The sequence below is a fragment of the Schistocerca cancellata genome, chromosome 2 (assembly GCF_023864275.1).
Source record: "Schistocerca cancellata isolate TAMUIC-IGC-003103 chromosome 2, iqSchCanc2.1, whole genome shotgun sequence".
NCBI lineage: Eukaryota > Metazoa > Arthropoda > Insecta > Orthoptera > Acrididae > Schistocerca > Schistocerca cancellata.
In genome coordinates, this window is record NC_064627.1 from 349,538,882 (window position 1) to 349,560,128 (window position 21,247).

A 21,247-nucleotide genomic window follows, 5' to 3' on the forward strand; every position below is an offset into this window, starting at 1 on the left:
CGTTATTTCTGGTCAAACACGCACACATCTTACTGTTCATGAGTAAGCAACTGATACTTAAGCTATATTCGTGGATGCGCGGTAGGTGTGCAGTTCGATTGTCGCTTAGGCACAAAAGTTTGTATCCTTATTTTAGATTCAGACACCTAGCGGCTCGTAAGAAAAACCGATACGTAACATTTGATTTTTCTTAGTTAACAATCGGATTACGTGTTGGGTTCGTATCTCCGTCACAGAACTTCACATCATGCACTTCATCTTTAAATGCATGCACACTTTGTTACTTCAGAATGGAGGTATATCAGACATCTTTCGTGGTTAGATAACAGGGATGAAAGGGTCTTGATAGGAGTCACGGTTTATTACAAAAATTGTCGTCTTTTATTTTCAAGTTTAGATTTGGTTACTGGTATTGGCAAAACTTTCGGTAGTTCATGACTCTTCATGGCTAATAATCAATATGATGTGATTAGATTAGATTACATTACATTAGATTAACTCTTGTTCCATAGATCATGAATACGACATTTCGTAATGATGTGGAACGTGTCATTTTAATGAAAGATTTCTTTAAATACCATGATTCAATTTCTTTACAACAATTTTTTACACACTCTCTCATTGCTTTTTATTTCTCTCTCTCTCTCTCTCTCTCTCTCTCTCACACACACACACACACATTCTTTTTTATTTTTATTTGTATGTTCTGCTCGACTATCGGCGAGGCAGGAAAACGCCTGTGAATGACTTTCTTAGTTTTGAGTGCACTTACGAAAGAAATATAAAAACAACAATGAGAGTTACTGATTTATGATGCTCAGTTTGCAGTCAGTTCTGAGTATTATTAGTAACTACGCTCCAGTCCCTAAACCTAGTTACAGAAAGCGAATCAGACGCATTACGTATTCCAGGCCGTAGCAGCCGCGACTCGGAGACACCAGCTATGGTCACTTCCCAGACCGCTGTAGGATCACATCGGTTCGTCTTCTTCCTGCTGGTACTGTAACTGAGATTTGGCAACAAGGCAACGTATGTTTGGCAACTCTGTGATCGACGAGTTACTTCCTGGTGTGCACGGAATTAAGCCTCAAAGTTCACTTGATTTTACCTGTCATTTCCATTGAATAATCTGAGTTATTATAGCTTGAAGGGTAACAAAAGATTGAAAATTTACGGTTTTCAGCCCAAGAAAGTCGTTGCAGGTGGAAATCGCAACTAATCTCGACCTTTAAATAGCGGTTTACGAGTTCTAGTTACTATTGCCGTCGTAATAGGAAACTGAGACCCATACCCCCTCGCCAGCTCTGTGGTAACGTGCTGACATGTGAAACAGCGTCTGTTACGGTTCGCAGTTCCAGTCTCACTGACTGAAACGTTTTTATCCCTTCTGTGAAAGAGCTACAAGCAGTCAGATCAAACATCAATACGGAAATCGCAAGAAAATGCTTTCAGCTCATAGTGCAATGTTGAAAAACTTACAATGCTGCACAACAGGTATCGCCTCTTTCCGCTGCTGACAAGCGAATTTTGGGTTTCTAGGAATACGTAACTATATTTATGAAATGCCACATTTGCATACCTCTTGAGTACGACATAGCATACCAATTAAACACAGACCCTATCAAAATCTAAGTGAGTAGTATTTTACTAATTCGTGTCGATAGAGGCATGCTTGTGTACAGATACTTTCGTCGTAAGGTTATCATCGTTAGTTTTATTTCATTTCTTATAATACAGTGCACAATTTTCGTAAGGTTTCCTTTAGTGTTGTTAAAACAATAGTAAACATGAGAGAGAAATTAATCATCAACGATATATGCGAATTCTCTGATGTTACCTATGACAGTCTGACAATGCACATGCAGTTTATTGATTACATGCATGTAGAAAATTTGTTCTGAGTTAAAGCTGTCAATCAAAGTTTGAAGAAGAATAAAATATCACTACCACACGACGGCTAATGTAGAAAATACTTTTCTGACATATTATGGCACGATGCGCTCTCCCTGCACATCTTCGAGATGCATCTGCTGCCTGCTGTCTATTAAACCTGAATAGGACAAAAGTCACAGTAGTTAGTCCTTTTTCCACATGCGACTACTTTGGGTTGAGAAGTGAAGGGAATTTGTTCAAAGTTCCATTAGATTGATAACTTCAGCAGAGAGCAGAATTGCGTTTTAAAAAATGTAGCACTGAATGTATTCGAACTCGCGACATCTTATCTATGCTACAAGCTGACACGGAACTACAACAGCTCCAGAGCTCGGCAACTATTCCTCCAGAACTTTTGGATTCCACAGCACTGTGAGATTATGCATATGGCCATGCCTTGATTTCTGAGAGACAAACAGTTACAGCTTTTCTTTTGGACTGAACGACGTTTTCTAGTAACAGATAGCGCAATAGAATAGCTCAAGTGAAAAGGAACACTTCTTATTTAAACTTCTGCTTCCTACAATGTTGGCAGTTGTGTGTATGTGGCAGTAACGTGATTTTATTTCTGTGATTACAAAATAGTCGAATGTATGCACTGGGTAGCCGAGGCAGCTAGTTCATGGTGATTCGGTCAACCAAGTAAATAAATTTACTAAACATGCTGCAAATTACTACAGGGAGCCTGTGTGTCAGAATTCTCATCCAGTGTGGCGCAACTGCGTTACGATAGAAAAATGACTCGCAGAGAAGAGGATTTCGTGGTCTGTTGGACGGATGGTAGGTTGTTATACCTATGGTCTGGGTTCGATTCCCACTTCTGTCAATGATTTTAGATAGGGAGAGACAGATTCCATTCTCTCCTGGCTACACCAAGTGAAGGAGATATAATGGCTGCGTGGTCAGAAAATTCACATTAAAGATGATATTCCTTCTTTACCAAGTAGACGGTAGGTTGAACCACAATAAAGTCTGGAGTGGCGACATGTAGAAACTCTACCACCAGTAACCTTTCTTATACTAGTTATTTATTTCAAGTGACGACACAAACGCTATGTATGGTCACAGGACACTTATTCCATCTTTTATTTGAGCTTCTGTATGTCGATAAAATTGGTTCTGAACTGGGAATGCAACTCAGACCGCCCTTAACGCGGAATTTGATCCCTTCGTGGCAATACAGCTCGGCTACAATTTGTTGTTTGTTCAAAACTGCAGATTCCTCAACACCTTCACATATTATGCGTGAATGGGATCGAATCCTGGCCCGGCACTAAAGATTTAATTATGTATTATCAAGCTCTAGCATGAGAACACCTGTCTGCTGGTGGATAATAATTTTGATTTTTAATGTATTTTCATTCGCTGTCACACTAACGATATCTGACGTTTTTAACTCCCAGTGAGACACAGAACTATTTGCGAGATGACTGTAAGTTCAAGATGCTATTCTGAGTAGCTGGTGGAGAAAAATTCGGTAGCTGACGTCTCTTTGTGTGTAGTCAACAACGATATGTGTGGGGCTCTATTCCCAGTGAGCGCTGAACTCTTCGTCATATTATTTCAGTTCAAACATGCTCACATGTCACTGCTGGTGCAACAAACCCATATTTAACGTTAGTTTTCTCTAGAATATAACAGCGATAGGTGCCGGGTTGGAGTCCTGGGAAGGAAAAAATTAATTTTTCGTCTCGTCATTTCAGTTATAACATCTAGTTACTGCCGCGAAATTCCGATATGTCACATTTGACTGTGCTTCGATAGCAATCCGATTAGGTTCCGGGTTCGAATCCGTGTCCAACACACAGCTTTACCTCACGGCATTTCAAGTAAGTTACTTGTGAAGAAGCAATATTTAACATCTCTCGTAGTTCGTTAACAGGGACAATAGATGCTGGGTAGGAATTCGCGTCTGTTAAAAATGTTTGCGTTATGCAATTTACAGTTGATATTTGCTAACTGATACTGTCTAAAATCGAGGTATATCACTCTCTGTATGCCTAATCAGGAATGACTGTTAGTTTCCGTCAGTCACGAAATCTTTGCTTAGTCTGCATGAGCTGGGTTTGAATCCATATGCAGAACATGACGGTTCGTCGTGTCATTTAATGTTCATACATATTCTCAACTAGCTGCTCGTGAATAACTTAAATTTTTAATGTCATTTTGTGGTAAATAGATCAAATGGCTCTGAGCACCATGGGACTTTACTTCTAAGGTCATCAGTCCCCTAGAACTTAGAACTACTTAAACCTAACTAACCTAAGGACATCACACACATCCATGCCCGAGGCAGGATTCGAACCTGCGACCGTAGCGGTCACGTGGTTCCAGACTGAAGCGCCTAGAACCGCACGGCCACATCGGCCGGCCCCCACCATCTGGTATCAATGCATTACCTTATAATCCATTATATATAATCATTTTCATAGTACACTTGATATTATAGATGAGTAGGACACAAGACAGGACATAGATAATGTCCGTTTGACGTCAACAGTGTGTAACATTTTACTTTTTTGAATAGGACAATGTTCCTCTCCAATAATTTTTAGATTAGTTACAATAAGCTTACGCTGCAAGAGAATTCGCTTGTATTTTTCAATATGTGGTCTGTTGTCGGTTTGAAGGCCTTCCATAACATCGGCAACGTAGTGCAACTCCACCGAGAGCTGTCTGGAGTAGGGTGGGGTTAGCTATGTGAAAGTTGCGAGCTGTCGAAGACGATCTTCATATTCCTAATGCGATTAGGACATCGTATACTCTTGACGACGTTTAGCACCTGTGCGGTCAGTCACCCAATTTCAGAATTCATTTTGAGTAATCCTGCTAAATTCCCAAAATACTGTCTTTTTATATTGATGAGTAATATGGATAGTCGTCACGTTCATGTGCCGTCTACAACGCAAATTTAATGTTACTATCCTAGGAACTAACCTGCAATACGTTTTGTATTTCATAATCGGAACTATCTGCATTAACCGTCATCAGAGCAATGTCAGGGAACAGAGTGCAGCAGTGCCTACTTGAGGACCTGCTTGAGTCGTGTTCTAAGGAAAGGGTAGTTGCTGGTTCACATTATATTACACTAGCGAGAAGTACCGACTTTTCCTTTTCTCTGCAAACATCCAGAACTAAATTCAGTAACTAAATGCTAAGAATATATTTTCATTGTGCCAACTCAAAGATCAATAGATATGGATATAGATATAGATTTTTATATTTAAAGCCATTCTCGTTCTGCGTTGGAATAAACATCATTCATTATTTGCTTGTTCTTGTTACGATTGTTATTGTCATTCTCTCACTCGCAAGAGTCTTATGCTGATGCTGTATGAATAAATTATGCCATTGGACACAAAGCGGTTTAGTTTTGAGACCTAACCCACGAGGGGGGAAGGCACAGTGGTCTGCTTCAGGAATTCCAAGCAATAAAACACAAAAAACAACCCAGGAAGGGTTCGAACAGCTACTTTCACGCAGAGACATGCATTTGGAATCTGTTCATCGTTACGGGGTCAAACAAGAGGGTAACATTACTGAAACAATGATCGGGCTACTTAGTATATAATAGAGCATACAGATTTCAAGGAGGAAACGTATGAAGACGCAGACTTCCTCGTTATCAACATGTGCGGCATATCTTTCGTGTTAACGAAAGTAAATTCCCGCTTTACCTCTTCTTACGTGTCAAATGAAATGAATGCCATGAGGAATAGAATATTTGTTGACTGCGTCTCTTCTTGCTTCCATCCTTACCAACATATTTCTTCATTCTCGTGGTAATCATGACAATCTATGTGCATGCTGCAAACGATTGCAAGTGGACAAATTCGACATCGAGGTGCAAAGCGTTTGGTATCTTACATTATATTCAATTCGAATAAGATTCCGGTGTATTTTTACTTCGTTTGTATTTTTAGATGATTATGAACGTTACGGAAATTTATCTCACATGCTTTATGTTGAATGAGAAACATTGAATGATCCGTTTTGCTTTCCCTACGTTGAAATGATATAATGTCGGCGTCAACAGCCTTCTTCCACGCCGGAAGCTGAAACTTGTATCATTCTGGATTAATGATAATTGAATGTCTCATATGTATACATAGCCCACAAGGCGACGTCAGAAACCACCAGGGGAGAACGCCGCATAAAAACCAAACGTGCGCGCGCGTCTCCACTCTGAAGAACCGTATCGGAGAATCACGGCAAGCATTTCGCTGAAGAGCTGCCTCGTCAGAGAGCCGAGAAATGGCAGCGTCGTAGTAAGTATTTGTCAACACTCTGATAGTGCATTTACTTCCGGGTGTAGGTCGGCGTTACCTCGCTAAATTCACTTAACATTCGTTTTCCACATCGAAGACTCGTACGATATAATCCACTGCAAGATGACACAATTAGAAAGTATATTTAATTTCTAGACTCCAAGAACGGCGTTCTTCACATAAGTAACACCTGTTTGTGTGTGCATTCGGGAGGACGATGGTGCAATCCCGCGCCCGGCCATCCTGATTTAGGTTTTCAATGATTTCCCTAAATCGCTTCAGGCAAATGCCGGGATGGTTCCTTAGGAAGGGCACGGCCGATTTCCTTCCCCATCCTTCCCTAATCCGAGCTTGTGATCCGTCTCTAATGACATCGTTGTCGACGGGACGTTAAAACAGTAATCTCCACCTCCTCTGTTTCTGTGTTTAAGGTTGCGTTTTGAGGCTCAGGCAACATCGCAGTGACTATAGTCCGCCTCTGGCCGCCAGTGTGTCGTTAGCTCAGAGGTTCCCTTGTGCGTTGCAGTGCTTGTACTATAAGTTCGAATCACGGCAGAAGCCGCTGACTAAAACATTTTATTTTCCATTTTAATTAATGGAGTTGCAAACTGCTAGTAAACATTTCTTATGCGAAATCTGAAGAATGCCTTTAAACATCAATCTTCGTCCGATTTCGACTTAGTAAATTAAGTTAATATCATGGATTTCTGCTTTGCAAATTCCAAGGTGCTTCACTGTAAAATAGGTCCTGAAAAGACTCAAACCGACTGTCAACAATATAAATTTGAGCTTTGTTCGTCATATAGGTCTAACATGTCAGAAGGTTGTTTATGAAGTGCACATGTTCATTAATATAGTTCACATCTTCTAAATTTTTGCAATAGCGTTTAACTGTAGACGTTTTCTAACACCGGCGTTAGCAATTCCTTTCCGTTCTCTGAAACCTTCAAAACGACAAATTTATCTGGATTAAATCTGATGACCTTAACTATCACTTCCGATCAACAATAAATACTTCATGAACCCATACATGGAACTCCAAATGTGCAGTGTGCCTGCACTGCTACAGAGCATGCATTGCAAGGTATTCACACAGTTTATCGCATAGACTTACCATAAGGAATGAAACAAGAACTGTAATACATTTTACACCACAGACGCTCACTCTGGCTTGACGAAAACATCCAATCATTGACCAAAAATTGCACAAATAATTAAGTTTGAAAGGAAAAGAAACGAGGTATGAAGCATTTATAAATTCATCGAATGTAGTGAGGTGGTTTAATTTCGTCCCAGTCTATAAAATTAATTTCGGGCCATACTCAGCTCTTGCCGATTACCCGCCTACTAATCAGGGCGTCTGTCTCCGTTGCTTTTGAGCGTGAATGGAAATTGTAGAAATTTTCTGTGGAGCAACATTTAATAATAAAGCGTTTCAAATCATCAAAAGCGATGAGCGGTAGCAGGCGCTTTTGATAAAGAACGGGGGAGTGCAGCGCCGCTGCTGTCGCCACGGCCGCTGCCAGTAGCCAGCAAATGGATCCCGGAGCTTTGCCGCATACGGCGTCCAGAGGAGGACAGTCTGCAGGAAATCTGCCGCAAAATCGTTACTAGATAAAATTTTGATATCGGTGTGTCACAAAGCGAAATAGATTGAATCTGCGCTACCATTACATTCACGTCTTCAGCATTCAGACAGAAGAGGCTATAAAAATATTTTATGCCAGCTGCTCTCGATCCACTGACATTATGAACAGAAACAACGCACGCTACCGCTAGACCACAGGCGTAATCAGCCTAGAGTCTCTCTATCTTGGGACAAGTTTTCCTCCAGGAAGTGCCGCAGTCTACAGTGTTGCCAGATTGTGCAGATAACCGGACTTAGAGAATTAGCGAGTTGGCCAGTTTCTTTGTCCCATGTCGCGATCGGCGCGGATTTAGCCTCTGAAGCGGCCGGCCGCCGGTCAAGTTTTATGTCAAAGAGTGTACATTTGATTCGATGGGAAACCACATGCGCTCAGTAAGATGTCAGAATACTCAATCCCACAACATCCCTATTTGATGGCGCTTTACTCCAAAGTAATTGGTTTGAATATTGGTTGAAGAAGAAATTTCCAATGTCAGTATATGGGGAGCAAAGGGAAGTGAGCTGGTGGCGAAGAGCTCTTCGTTACCAGACTCAGTGTTAATGCCGTGGACGAAAATCTAAACCTCTCTGAAATATATGATGAAGTGAGGTCATGTGACACTCTTGATTGTGATCCATCTGTGGAATGGGGACGCTGAGTTTGGTGGTCATCCTGGTTTCACCCTCACCCATCTACTCCACCTCGGAGTACAAACAATTCACCACATAAATATTACTGTCACCGACATTAAATCGATATTAGGTAAGCATAAATTTGTAGCGTTTTTGTTTTGCGTGTAGGTATTCCGTCTGCTACGGGTTTATTTATCGATTGTCGCTTTTTATGTGTAGTTCAAAGCTACCGTTTAATTTTACATATTGTCATTTTGTCATCTGGAGATAATGAGCAGAGCCGTGAACGCTAGAAAATGGAATGCCAAGTGGAGAAATTGGAACATTTCCGACACATTCTTATGTTAGAGTTCAGTACAGGGTGATAGCAACAGAGACAGCCAGAAATATTTGCACCGTGTGTTTGAATAATGCCACTGGACAGAGCACAGCAAGAAAATGGTTTCTAGTTTTGCGAGGAATCATATCGACATTGCTGACTCTCCTCGTTCGTGTTTGATAAAGATCATTTAAACGTATTAATCCACAATGATACACGTCAGCGTACTCGAGAACTGGCAGATGTGATGAACTGTGATCATTCCACATTTGCATGCAGTGGGGGGAGATTTAGATTTCGGATGTATGTGTCTAGCATGCTCTAAGCCAAAATAACAAAAATCGGAATACGTGCATCCACTCGCTCGTCATCAAAAATGGTTAAAATGGCTCTAAGCACTGTGGAACTTAACATCTGCGGTCATCAGTGCCCTACACCTAGAACTAATTAAACCTAACTATCCTAAGGACATCACACACACTCATGTCCGAGGCAGGATTCGAACCTGCGACCGTAGCAGCAGCGCGGGTCCGGACTGAAGCGCTTAGAACCGCTCGGCGTCATCGATTGGCTCGTGAACAGCATCGACCATTCCTATCCTCTATCGTTACGGGTGACGAGAATTGGTGTCTCTACGCTAAAAAGAGAAAAGAATGGAATGACTGAGCAAAAACAAAACAGCAACTCGCCGTACGAAGGCGTGCGCGCTTCCACAAAAGATGTCATGCATCTGGTGGAACAGCAACGGTGTGGTGGTGTACTACGGATTGTTTCCCCCAGGTGTTATCATCATTGCTGACATTTATTGTCAACAACTGAGACGTCTCACAAGCGCAATCCAAGAACAACGATCAGGAAGAATGTGTGAAAGGATGCTACTCGACGATAGCGCCCGTCCGTATTCTGCTAGACTGACAAGGAACGTTATACAGGAGCTGCGTTGTGAAGTCTTTCCACACTCATCTTATTCATCTCATATCACGCCCACAGATTTTTACCTTTCCTGCTGTTTATGGAACAACCTTCAAGGAAGTTGCTTTCCGGTTGAAAATGCCCTCCGAACATGGCTCGACGAGTTCTTAGCTTTAAAAATCAAGTGGTTTTTACAGTCGCGGAATCGAAAAGTTACTCCGGCATTGGAAGAGTGTTGTAAATTGTGGAGGAGAATAGATTATGGTTGGCTAAAATCTCTGTTATGTGTGCCTGTTATTAAACTTATGGAAAACCAATACGAAGCTATGCACCAACCTCTCAGGTGTCCTCACTGTCGTAAGATTTCTATAAAAATGTGAAGACAGCAACCTTTTAATAGAAGGTCAGTACATTTTCTTGCTTCACTTTTAAATGATGGCATTGATTTTTTATGTGTTTCTGTCTTGTTCTGAAATTACAAAAAATTGCTCCGAAAAGTTAAGGTTCCTCCAAATGTGGAAACCGCTAACCTCGTTACTGGAATGTCATGTAACTAGGAGCAAATTTTCGATTGAAATTTAAAAGCGTTGCGATCGAGATAACCTTGTCAGTAACGTATTTAATAGCCCATCTGTTACATTATTACTCTACTACACATCAACAATTAATAAGTGAAATCCAATGAACCACAAGTATTATGAAAAAATGCTTATAAGTTAAACACATTTTGAAATATAAAATATTGGAAACCAACAGAAATTCCATCTTCAAGAGAGGTAAAATTGATAAAACATTAAAGAAATTCAGTTCATTCGCAAGTGTAACATGTACCATGGTAAAAGACCTGTTTTCCAAGTTACCGAATGGTTTACGACCAAAGAAGTATGGCTTAGCTGTCCGCATGTCACATAAATAGTTCTGAGAATATACAGCATTTTACTTACCACAGGATTCTGTATCTGAAGAATTAACAATATATTCCAAAAAGCTTTCATATATAACGTAGCACTTAAAACTCCAACAACAACAAAAACTGTCGATAGTGACAGAATTTGTTTACGGCAGTCTCTAGTGCACGTTCCTTCGTGTCATCCTAAAATTAGTAATAGATCGGAGCTCCAACCAAAAACTCTCCCCTACTAAAAGCATACGTCACTTAATACATCCACACGACTTTGTCATTAGTCATACTAGTTGTCTATAACCAAGATATTCGATTAATGAATGCCCTGTGGTTACTCCCAGCATATATGAGTCACCCAGTGTCAGAAGGCATTATGAATGGTAATTATTGTAACTAAATGTAGCCTTCATGTACTCCCTAATAATAAAGAAGAAAGAAAATTACAATTTGAATTAGATCTGTAACAGAATATACTACAGTTCAAGTAACAACAGAGATGGTGTAATACGATTAACGTATACTTTCCATTTGATTTGTTAATCAGCATTGTTTTTTTCATAGGCATTACACTGAAAACAACACTAATGGTGTTACAGAAACGTAAAAATGAAATATATTCTAACAGCTGATAATCTTCGTGTGGATAACTTAGTGCAGAATAGATTGCTGTATTTCCTGTTTTTGAGTGCACTCTTACAAGTGTCAATAGCAGATGGATCCCTCCGGTTAACATGATGTAGAATAAAGGAATCGCTCACGGATCGAACAGTGTAGTTTTATATTTGTAATCTGCAAAATATTGCAAACATAACATAATACTGCCCTCTAGGTGTTTAAAAATTAAAACTAATTAAAATGTGAACTATCTCAGGTGGCTCAAAAACAGGTATTCCATTGACGTTGCTTTTCCAGGTAAGAATAGATGTTCATTCAGAAGCCAGCCACTCCTGCCAAACTGCGCTCATTGTTTATTAGAAGTAAATTCTCCAACTGTGGAGTATTACTCGTTTCATGATTTCAGTAACGAATCTCATTTTACGTTAATTAGAAATGGCCGCTTTACCTTAATTAGCAATTGCAACTACTGCGATTTTTTGTACACAGATTGTCGACATGAAAAAATGAACAAAGATTTTTAATTTTTTTTAACTGGGCTGCGCAGTTTTTACATTTTGTTTAAGCGTACATTTTCCCCGCAAAAGGGTGGAATCCGCCTCGGACAGGGGAGTAATCTGCGTAATACACTCGGCGGAAAGAGTTGTTGGGAAGCAGAAATGAAATGAGGAGTGTGCTTTTCTGCATTACACTGGAACCTGCAGCACTGGCCAGAGAAATAATACGCGCTCGTGTGAAACGGACGTATTTTCCAAATTTACTTTCTGGACAGATTTTTTTAAAAATATTCGTGTTAACCAGAATTGTGGTGCACAAAATCTATTTCTTTAGGAGGGAGGTGGGCAATTCTGACAATTCTGACACTTGGAATCACATTCGTGCTTATTTATGAAGAATGTACCTCTGTCAAATAAAAAATTAAAACAAAGTTTGGATAGCCAGTAGTACACTGTTTCATTCTGTATACCTTAAAACACTTCTGATTATACTGGGTGTCAAATAAGTTATTCATTCAGTTTCAAAGATGGTGTGTCACAGAAACATCACAGATACGCAGTAGCAGAGTGGCTGCTCAAGCCGTGCCTAGTTAGTGTAACGAATAACAGGCATTCACTTATTAATGTTGTTAGAGTATGCTGGGAATAGCGAGCAGGTCCACAAGTAGTTTCTATGGTCCCTGTGACGTTGGTTTCACGAAAAATCTTGCACTTAGTGTGTGTGTGTACATATATACCTTCACCTAAGGAAATCCACAGAGCTCATGTCAGATGACAGCATGGTTGTGGTGGTTATAAGTGACTTAACAACAAGTTGGCAATGTGATGGTGCCAACCTATACGAATATGCGCTGGAAACCATCATAGTGCTCATTGTCAGAAGTCCACTTACTGGTAAAACTTCAGACTCAATTTATGTCAATTCCATGTCCTGCAAGCCACTCCGTAACTGATGTTAGAACGCCTTTTCTATGAAGCTAATGATGAGGCGCAACAAACCGAATACTATCCGTCATTAGTTTTTGAAAAGGTTGGAAAGTGACTCAAAGGTTTACGTACATTCCCGTTGTCCGAATATTAGTGAACTGGCTTCAACCTTGATTTAGTGCTCGAGTAATTTTTTATCGATGTTCAGTACATAAAATGTTACACTATTTTTATTCCGCAGTCGAAGTAAAAATTGAAATTCATACATTTTATAGGCACTGGCGGCTTCAAATATCACCGTTGATTTCAATGTAATTAATATTGCAAGACAAATGAAAATTTATTTCAGCTGCTCTTAGACTGTCGTGCAATTCAGTTCGTTATCAGTCAATAAATTTAGTAGTGTCTTGGAGACAGAGATAGTAACAGCTTCAAATAGAAATCGACTAATTTAAGATAAAGTCTACTGGCCAATGGATATCAGATAGTTCCATAAAACTGCTGTTCTGTGGAGCTGCAGTAAGTCTCCTTCGCAGCAGGTGGAATAACTAAAATTCTACTGAGAAAATATACGAAACATACATTTCTCGGACAGTGTAAAATAAAAGTGTTCGACCTACCATTTGATCAGCTGCGAACTACAGGAATTCATGAAATGACCTGCGGTTGCAGAAAAATTTCAAGGACAGTAATACGACATAGTTATAAACATGAAAGTCACATACGTTTTAAATGAAAATGGCATTGATGGCGCTGGAATTTTACAAGCAGGATAGTAACTTGCATGTGATAGCTAATGAACGTACAGTTTACAGACCAAAAGTACGGAAAGCCATATATACCTTAAAGGAAGGGTCTAATGACAGCAGAAATAATAGCTATGTGCTTCGAAATTTATAGTTTCCATAAATCGAAAAATTAACTGTCAACTTCGGGAGAATAACGGATCTGAGGGGCTACTTTAGCACCGGTTTAACAATAAGAATTATTTTGTCCGGCTGTAAGTAATATGTTTAGTGAGTGAAAGCATCAGTTACTCCCAAGTTTCTACGCGATAAGTTTAGGGCCTTTGGCCATTAGGGCCTATCAAGTATTTACGGTTGAACAACAGGGTTGTCTGGTTGGTTGGTAGGTTGAGGGATTAAATAGCGAGGTGATCAGTTTCCCATTCAAGAAAAAATGGTTCAAATGGCTCTAACCACTGTGGGACTTGACATGTGAGGTCATCAGTCCCCTAGACTTAGAACTACTTAAACCTAAATAACCTAAGGACATCAACCACATCCATGACCGAGGCAGGATTCGAATCTGCGACCGTAGCAGCAGCGTGGTTCCGGACTGAAGAGCCTAGAACCGCTCGACCACAGCGGCCGGCTCCATTCAAGAGGTAGTCTATCTGCGGCTAGTAACGTCTGACTGAAATTTCCGGGAATTGTGACAGCAAAGTCTGGGTTGTGCGACCTCTATGGCGGCAGGTGAAGCTGGCTGTGATATGTTAGACTATATGGCAGTTCACTTCCCAGGATGAAGCTGCAGCGTAATACTGGGAGGTGGCGGGCGGCGGACCGTCGAGGAAACAGTGCTGGTTGACATACTTCTTTATTGCATAACAACTGTAGCAATGGAGATGCAGCTGGAAAGGTGGTCAGTGGCATCCATTACATAGGCCGCCATGGATGGAGAAGCATGCTGGTGTAAGCTTCCGGAAGTGTGGCGCGCTGCACATTCCTTAAAGTATGGCGGCATTTGGCAAAATACTACCATCAGCATGTCGATACCGATGTTGAATCATTTGCGGCGTTATGTGGTGAGTGGCTGATGGGCAGCACATGCCCTGAAGCAGCTGGCCTGGCCTCATTGCTCGGCACAGGGGGTATCAGGCCAGGCAGGATCAAAGCACCAGCCGCTGCAAGGATTATGGTGGTGGTGTGTGCCCGCACTAGGCGATGGCAAACAGTGAAGGCGTTTGCCCTCACAGGACAGTGTACAGTGACAGTGTTTTCCCACACGAGCATTGATGGCTGGGCAGCTTGGTGACGTAGACATGAACCCCTAACCCACCAGAATGGTGACCATCACGAGATGATAGTCATCTAATGGGTGGCCCAACAGCCTGAAGTCACCTGATTGGTAACAATCGAACTCAGGCAGTGGCCTAAAGCTACTGGGGTCAGAGTACGACAGTGGCAGCTTGCTGGTGCCTTTCTGAGGGTATACAGGTGTATACCTCTCTTTATTTCTAGGGCCTGGCGATATCTACATAGCTGAGAATGTCGGTCTGAATTCTTGTGTTGCTCGAAAACGGCAGCAATCCTGGGCGTTAAGTAGCAACAGGTCTAGGACGCCAGGCGTAATCGTCGGTGAATCATGACATCAGTTGCCGCAGCAATCCATCATGTCAGCGGCCCCAGAAGCCATGTCAGGACTGTAACGTATGGTAACACCTTCTTTCAGACGTGCTGGACGCCGTTTTCTGCAATGTCAGCTCACTCAATATTTGTTTTTGGGCAATGAATGCGTGTTCTTGCTCCAGAACGTCTAGTTGCTGAGGAATCCTACGATATTCTTCTTATGATGTCGGCTTCGTAATTGGATCGCTGAGCCAAATCGTCGCACAGCAATATATAGGTGTGGTAGAAAAGAAGCATTGAAATCAATATTGATGCCACAGATAAGAAATAATTGAAGGAGAGATGAAGTACACAGGCCCCCTTAACCCAAGAAAGAGACATATAAAGGAAAATACTGTATTAACTACTTAGTAAAAATTAATGAAAGTGTGGGAGCTTGTAATTAGAGACATCTCAAGTATGAACAGGAAGTTGGACGTCACATGAAAAAGGTCAGGGTGAATATAGCAGCAAATGGTGCTGTTCCCGCAACTTGAGGCAGTTTATGTCGGTTTTCTGATTGGATCGCAAGAGCCATTCAGTATGCTAAGCCAAACCGTGGTGCAACAGTAGGTAGGAGCGGAGAAACGAAGCGCTGGAAGCAATATTTACGCCATAGATGAACAATAATTGAAGGAGAGGTAAAGTACACTGGTGTGCTAAACGTAAGGACGAAAGAGATAAAGGAATATACCATATTAAGTACTGAGTGTAAACGAATGAAATTGCGGCAGCGTGTTACTAGATGCATCCAAGCAAGCATAGAAAGTTGGAAGGAACATGCCTGAGGTCAGGGTGACTATTGCTCCAAATGGGTTTGGTCGAACAGTGGAAGAAACGGGAAACGACAGTATGTGTCAATCAGCGAGCAGTTACAGTGCACTGTGGTGGTGTTCATTCCGTGTGCCACAAAGTGAGATCTCAAGATTATGGCAACAATTCCAGCAGACAGGAAACGTGTCCAGGCGCTACAGTACGGGACGTCTACAGTGTACAACACCACAAGAACACCGATATGTCACCATCAGTGCCCGCAGACGGCCACGGAGTACTGCATTTAGTTTTGCTCGGGACCTTACCGCAGCCACTGTAACAGTTGTCTCCAGACACACAGTCTGGTTTATTCGTCCGGAGACCTGCAAGGTGCACTCTACAGAACCCTGGTCATAGGAGAGCTCGTAAAGCCTGGTGTCAAGAACACAGCACATGGTCATTGGAACAGTGGTCCCAGGTTATATTCACGGACGAGTGCGGGTATAGTCTGAACTGTGATTCTCGCCGGATTTTCATCTGTCGTGAACCAGGAAGCAAATACCAACCCATTAATGTCCTTGAAAGGGACCTGTATGGAGGTCGTGGTTTGATGGTGTGGGGTGGTATTATGATTGGTGCACGCACACCCCTGAATGTCTTTGACAGAGGAACTGTAACAGGTCAGGTGTATCGGGACCTCATTTTCCACCAGTGAGTCCCTCCTTCCTTCCTCCTGATGGATGCTAATGCACGCCCCCCCCCCCCCCCCCGAGCTGCCATCATGGAGGAGTACCTTGAAACTGAAGATATCAGGCGAACGGACTGGTCTGCCTGTTCTCCAGACCAGAACACACCTGGGATGCTTTCGGTCGACGTATCGCTGCACGTCTTAAAACCCCTAGGACACTTCAGGAGGTCCGACAGACACCGGTGCAAGAATGGAAGGCTATACCACAGCAGATGCTCGACCACCTGATCCAGAGTATGCCAATCCGTTGTGCGGCCTGTGTACGTGAGCATGGTGATCATATCCCATATTGATGTCGGGCTACATGCGCAGGAAACAGTGGCGTTTTGTAGCACACGTGTTTCGGGACGGTTTTCTCAACTTATCACCAATACCGTGGACTTACGGACCTGTGTCGTGTGTGTTCCCTTTGTGCCTATGCTGTTAGCGCCAGTTTTCTGAAGTGCCACGTTGTGTGGCCCACATTCTGCAATTATCCTCAAGTTATGAGCATGAGTGTAGAAGAAAGCTGGAGGAGAACGTAGCCCAGGAGTTTTGTATCATTCACAGCATTGTTTCAAGTGTAAGAGTAGCATCTGAATCACCGGCACTGCTGCCTGTAGGAGAGGCAATAGTCGACCACGGACAACTGCAACACAGGATAACTGCTACATTGTGCGCTATGCACGACGGGACCGTAATGCCGGTGTAATTGCAACTACACTTAACAGGTTTGCAAGGCACGCAGACATGTTCCACAGTGGTACGGCGACTACAGAGGGGTGGTGTCTTTGTCCGACGACCGACGACCATTACGTCGTGTTCCGTTGACACCCGCACGTCGGCGGTACATTTGAGATGGTTCGAACAGCATAGTGACTGGACCAAACAGGAATGCTGTTGTATGCCCTTCTCAGATGAGAGCAGTTTCAGTCTGAGTAGTGATTCTCTTATAGCGAGAGGTACGGGAACATTGTACATCATAGTTTTGGTGGTCTTGGTGTTATGGTGCGGGGAGGCATAACGTTGCATGAGTGTACTGAACTCCAAATCTTTCAACATGGTACACAGACTGATCGATGTTGTTGTGACGTTGTAGTGACACTGCACTGCTTCTTCACGTGCGTCGTTTCAGGGACAAATTTGGTCCTGATTTTATTGTTGTGGATGACAGTGCACGACTGCATTGAATACCATAGGTGGAGGAGGTCTTCGAACGAGAGACTAACCTTTCCCCGACTTAAATCCCATCGACCAGGAATAGGATACGCTGGAGAGACGTATTGTGGGACGTCATCTTGTACCAAAGACCATCCAGGAGCTGTCAACCGTGCTGGTCGAGGGATGGAACTCACTAACACACGAACCATTCATCAACCGGGTCCAGTGAGAAACTCAGCCGCTTTTTCGCAGTTTCTACAAGAAGATTCAGTCTGAGTATTTATTCTGGACCAGCTACTATCATATGGTGGGGAGGGGAGGTGGTAATATGAAATGCACCCAGGAATGTTGTCGTACATGATCATTGTGGTGGTCCTGGCGTTATCGTGTAGTAAAGCATAATGTTTCGTAGGCTTAACGCTCTCAAAAGATTTGAACACGGCACACTTACGGGTCTATGTTCTTGTTACACAGTACTCCTTCGCGATTTGTGTCTTTTCAGCGATTCAGTCGACGCTGACTTCATTTATATGCATGAAAACGAGCAGGTGGAGAAGCTCTTGGAAAGAGATGACGTTCAGTGAATGCTGTAAACCTGTTGGTGGAAAATCCGCAACTGAGCATTATAATAGAGGTTGAAAATGCTGCTGCAGTTGTAAAGTTCTGTTATTATAAGCCCATCTTCAGGTGTCGAAACTTGGTGCTGAGATCCCCAGGAACCGTGTGGACGTGTACCAGGCGCGGTGTGCTACCTAAGAGTGCAGAACGGGCAGTCCACCCAGTGAATGGACTAGCCTGCCTGTGTTCCCGACTTAAATTCCATCGAACATAGGAGGGCTGAGGGAGACGTATTTCAGCCCGTCCACATGCGCCAAAGACCATCCATTGGCTGTGAACCGCGCTGCTAGGGGGATGGAGCTTCCTAATACAAATACTCCTTACAGAACTTGTAGCCACCATGGGAGCACGTTGGAGAGCATGCACTGCTGTCCATGATGAACACTCACTATATCAAGAACCATGCCCAACCTTTTTGTAAAGTCAAATCGCGGTAACTTCAGTGTATTGTACTGTATTGTTTTGTATGTTAAGCGGGGGCCTAGAAACGACGGAGAGGCTCCGTCCCCACCGCAGCCGCAGTGGATCACAACCCCACCACGACTACCGCAGTCTACTTCACCCCTCCGCCGCCCCACACCGAACCACTCTTTCAGGGTTATTGTGCTATTTGGCCACCGGTGGCCCCCCCCCCCGCCTCCCCCACCCTGCCTGGGGCGTCTCACACCACCAGATGAGTGTAGCCCCTAGGGTTAGCGTGGTAGAGTAATGGTGGTGTATGCGTACGTGGAGAACTTGTTTGCGCAGCAGTCACCGACATAATGTAGCTGAGGCTGAATAAGGTGAACCAGCCCGCATTCGTCGAGGCAGATGGAAAACCGCCTAAAAACAATCCACAGACTGGCCGGCTCACCGGATCTCGACACAAGTCCGCCGTGCGGATTCGTGCCGGGGACCAGGCGCTCCTTCCCAATCCGTAAAGCCGTGCGTTATACCGCACGGCTAACCGGGCGGGCTAACTTCAGTGTAGTTAACGTATTTGCATAAAAACGTCACTTCTGCTCGTCTCAATGAGTATTTCTTTCAGTTATTTTCTCTGCTACAGCGTAGCTGTTCTTTCTATGTACGACCTCTATGACACATAATCTAAAAGCTACTTACGTCGTTAAGTTTTGCACACCGTTGCATATGAGTCGAGCCGGTATGCAGGTCACAAAGCAGACGAATGTTCCCCTATGGCTTGTGGCAAGAAAGTCCTCATACATAAATGAATCTCCATTAAACTATTATAGGCCTGAGAGAGGAACGGAATAAATAATGCCTTCTAGCCGGGAGGTTCGCACCAGAAAAAGTGCGAAGGCTGAAAACATAACGGACATAAACTGGATTATCAATAGTAAACCAACGTGAGAGAAATAATCGGTTCAGTAGGTGGGTGGGTGCTGTTGAGTGCCTCCCGAAGCTCAAGAAGCGACGGGTTGCGTCTCCCCTGCAACCCTGAACGACAATCATTAGGAGTGTGCAGAGACTTCCTTCATATTGTGCACGGCGCATTTCAGATAACAGAGCAGCTCCTGTTATTCAGTCGTGAACTGAAAAATTGCGTAAAGGGCGAAAAGGATCTTGAAGAGATTTTGATGCAACTTGCGCTGCGATTCAATTGGAATACTATTTTTCTCAATAATTAAAGTATTCTTTTTGTTTTGGGGTTTCTTGTTTCCTTGTACCGTCTATTTGCGATACCTACTCTCAATAACTATACCCTCCCACTGAGTGTCTAAAGGATATTACGGAGTAATCCCACTTCATCAGGAAAAGTGCGACGGGATGCCGTTTTATTTATTATTGTGACACTGGCCTTCGAGGAAAATTACTATGCGAGTGCTAATCCATGAAGCTGCTTAGCAAACAATCGCAGTTTCTCGGCCGTGCCGTTATCCTCATCATTTTGCTATCTCCGAGGTCATAAATATACTTGCAATAGGTGTCGCCAATGCCACAGCCGTCGCCGTCGGCGAGCACCGCTCCCAGAAGTTTCACAGCTGGTCGCTATACTTTTTTATTGCCCGTCAGCGAAGCTACTCAACGCTTTCCCAACCGTTTCCGTCGTATCCAGTTCTTAGCAAATCGACGTCTTCCTGTGGAGAGACAGCCAACAACCGTTAAATGCCGGGACGTCTCTTCCACAACTCTTAGACTTCACCCTCCACAACTTTACTACAGTAACCTCGTCCACCAGATTCACCCCTCTCCCTAATTTCCCCACCCACATCACTAAAATCCTGTATTCAACAATGGAAGACCAAGAACGAAATGCTGGGTTTGAAAACGACGCAAGACGGGGATATAGGCTTTCCCTCATATTGTCCAATCTATACATCGAAGAAACAATGACGGAAATAAAGGAAAGGTTCAAGAGTGCAGTTAAAATTCAAGATGAATGGTTATCAATGATAAGATTCGTTAATGACATGGCTATCCTCAGTGAAAGTCAAGAGTTACATGACGTGCTGAGTGGAATGAACAGTCTGACGAGTGCAGAATATGTATTGGAAGGAAATCGCAGAAAGACGAAAATTGTTAAGCCTTTCGTGGCCACTTGTTGACAAACTGCCTATTGGCTTCCGTATCGGTTTCTTCGGCCGACATTCATCTGATGATTTTATTGACGTTTCGCCAGCACGAGTGACTGGCATTGTCAAAGCTTCACCCTTCATTGCTGATGATGAATGCAGCCGAGCTCGCGGGCGCAGACTATATTTATCTGGGGCGCCAACGTCCGATGGCTTCTCCGCGGTCATTTTCGGCAGGAAATCTTTCCCAGCGGGAATTGACTGTCAGTAAATTAAAATTCTACGGCAGGAACAGTCAAAATTTCGTCACAAATGTTTTTTCCCTCCTCTTTTACTTCATCAACAATGTCGTTGGATTGGTCGCATAATTTCTCAACGAAGTAAGATAGACTATTGAAGTCCATATTGTATATGTCTTTTCTTTTATCTACTCTGTGTACACCAGAATAAA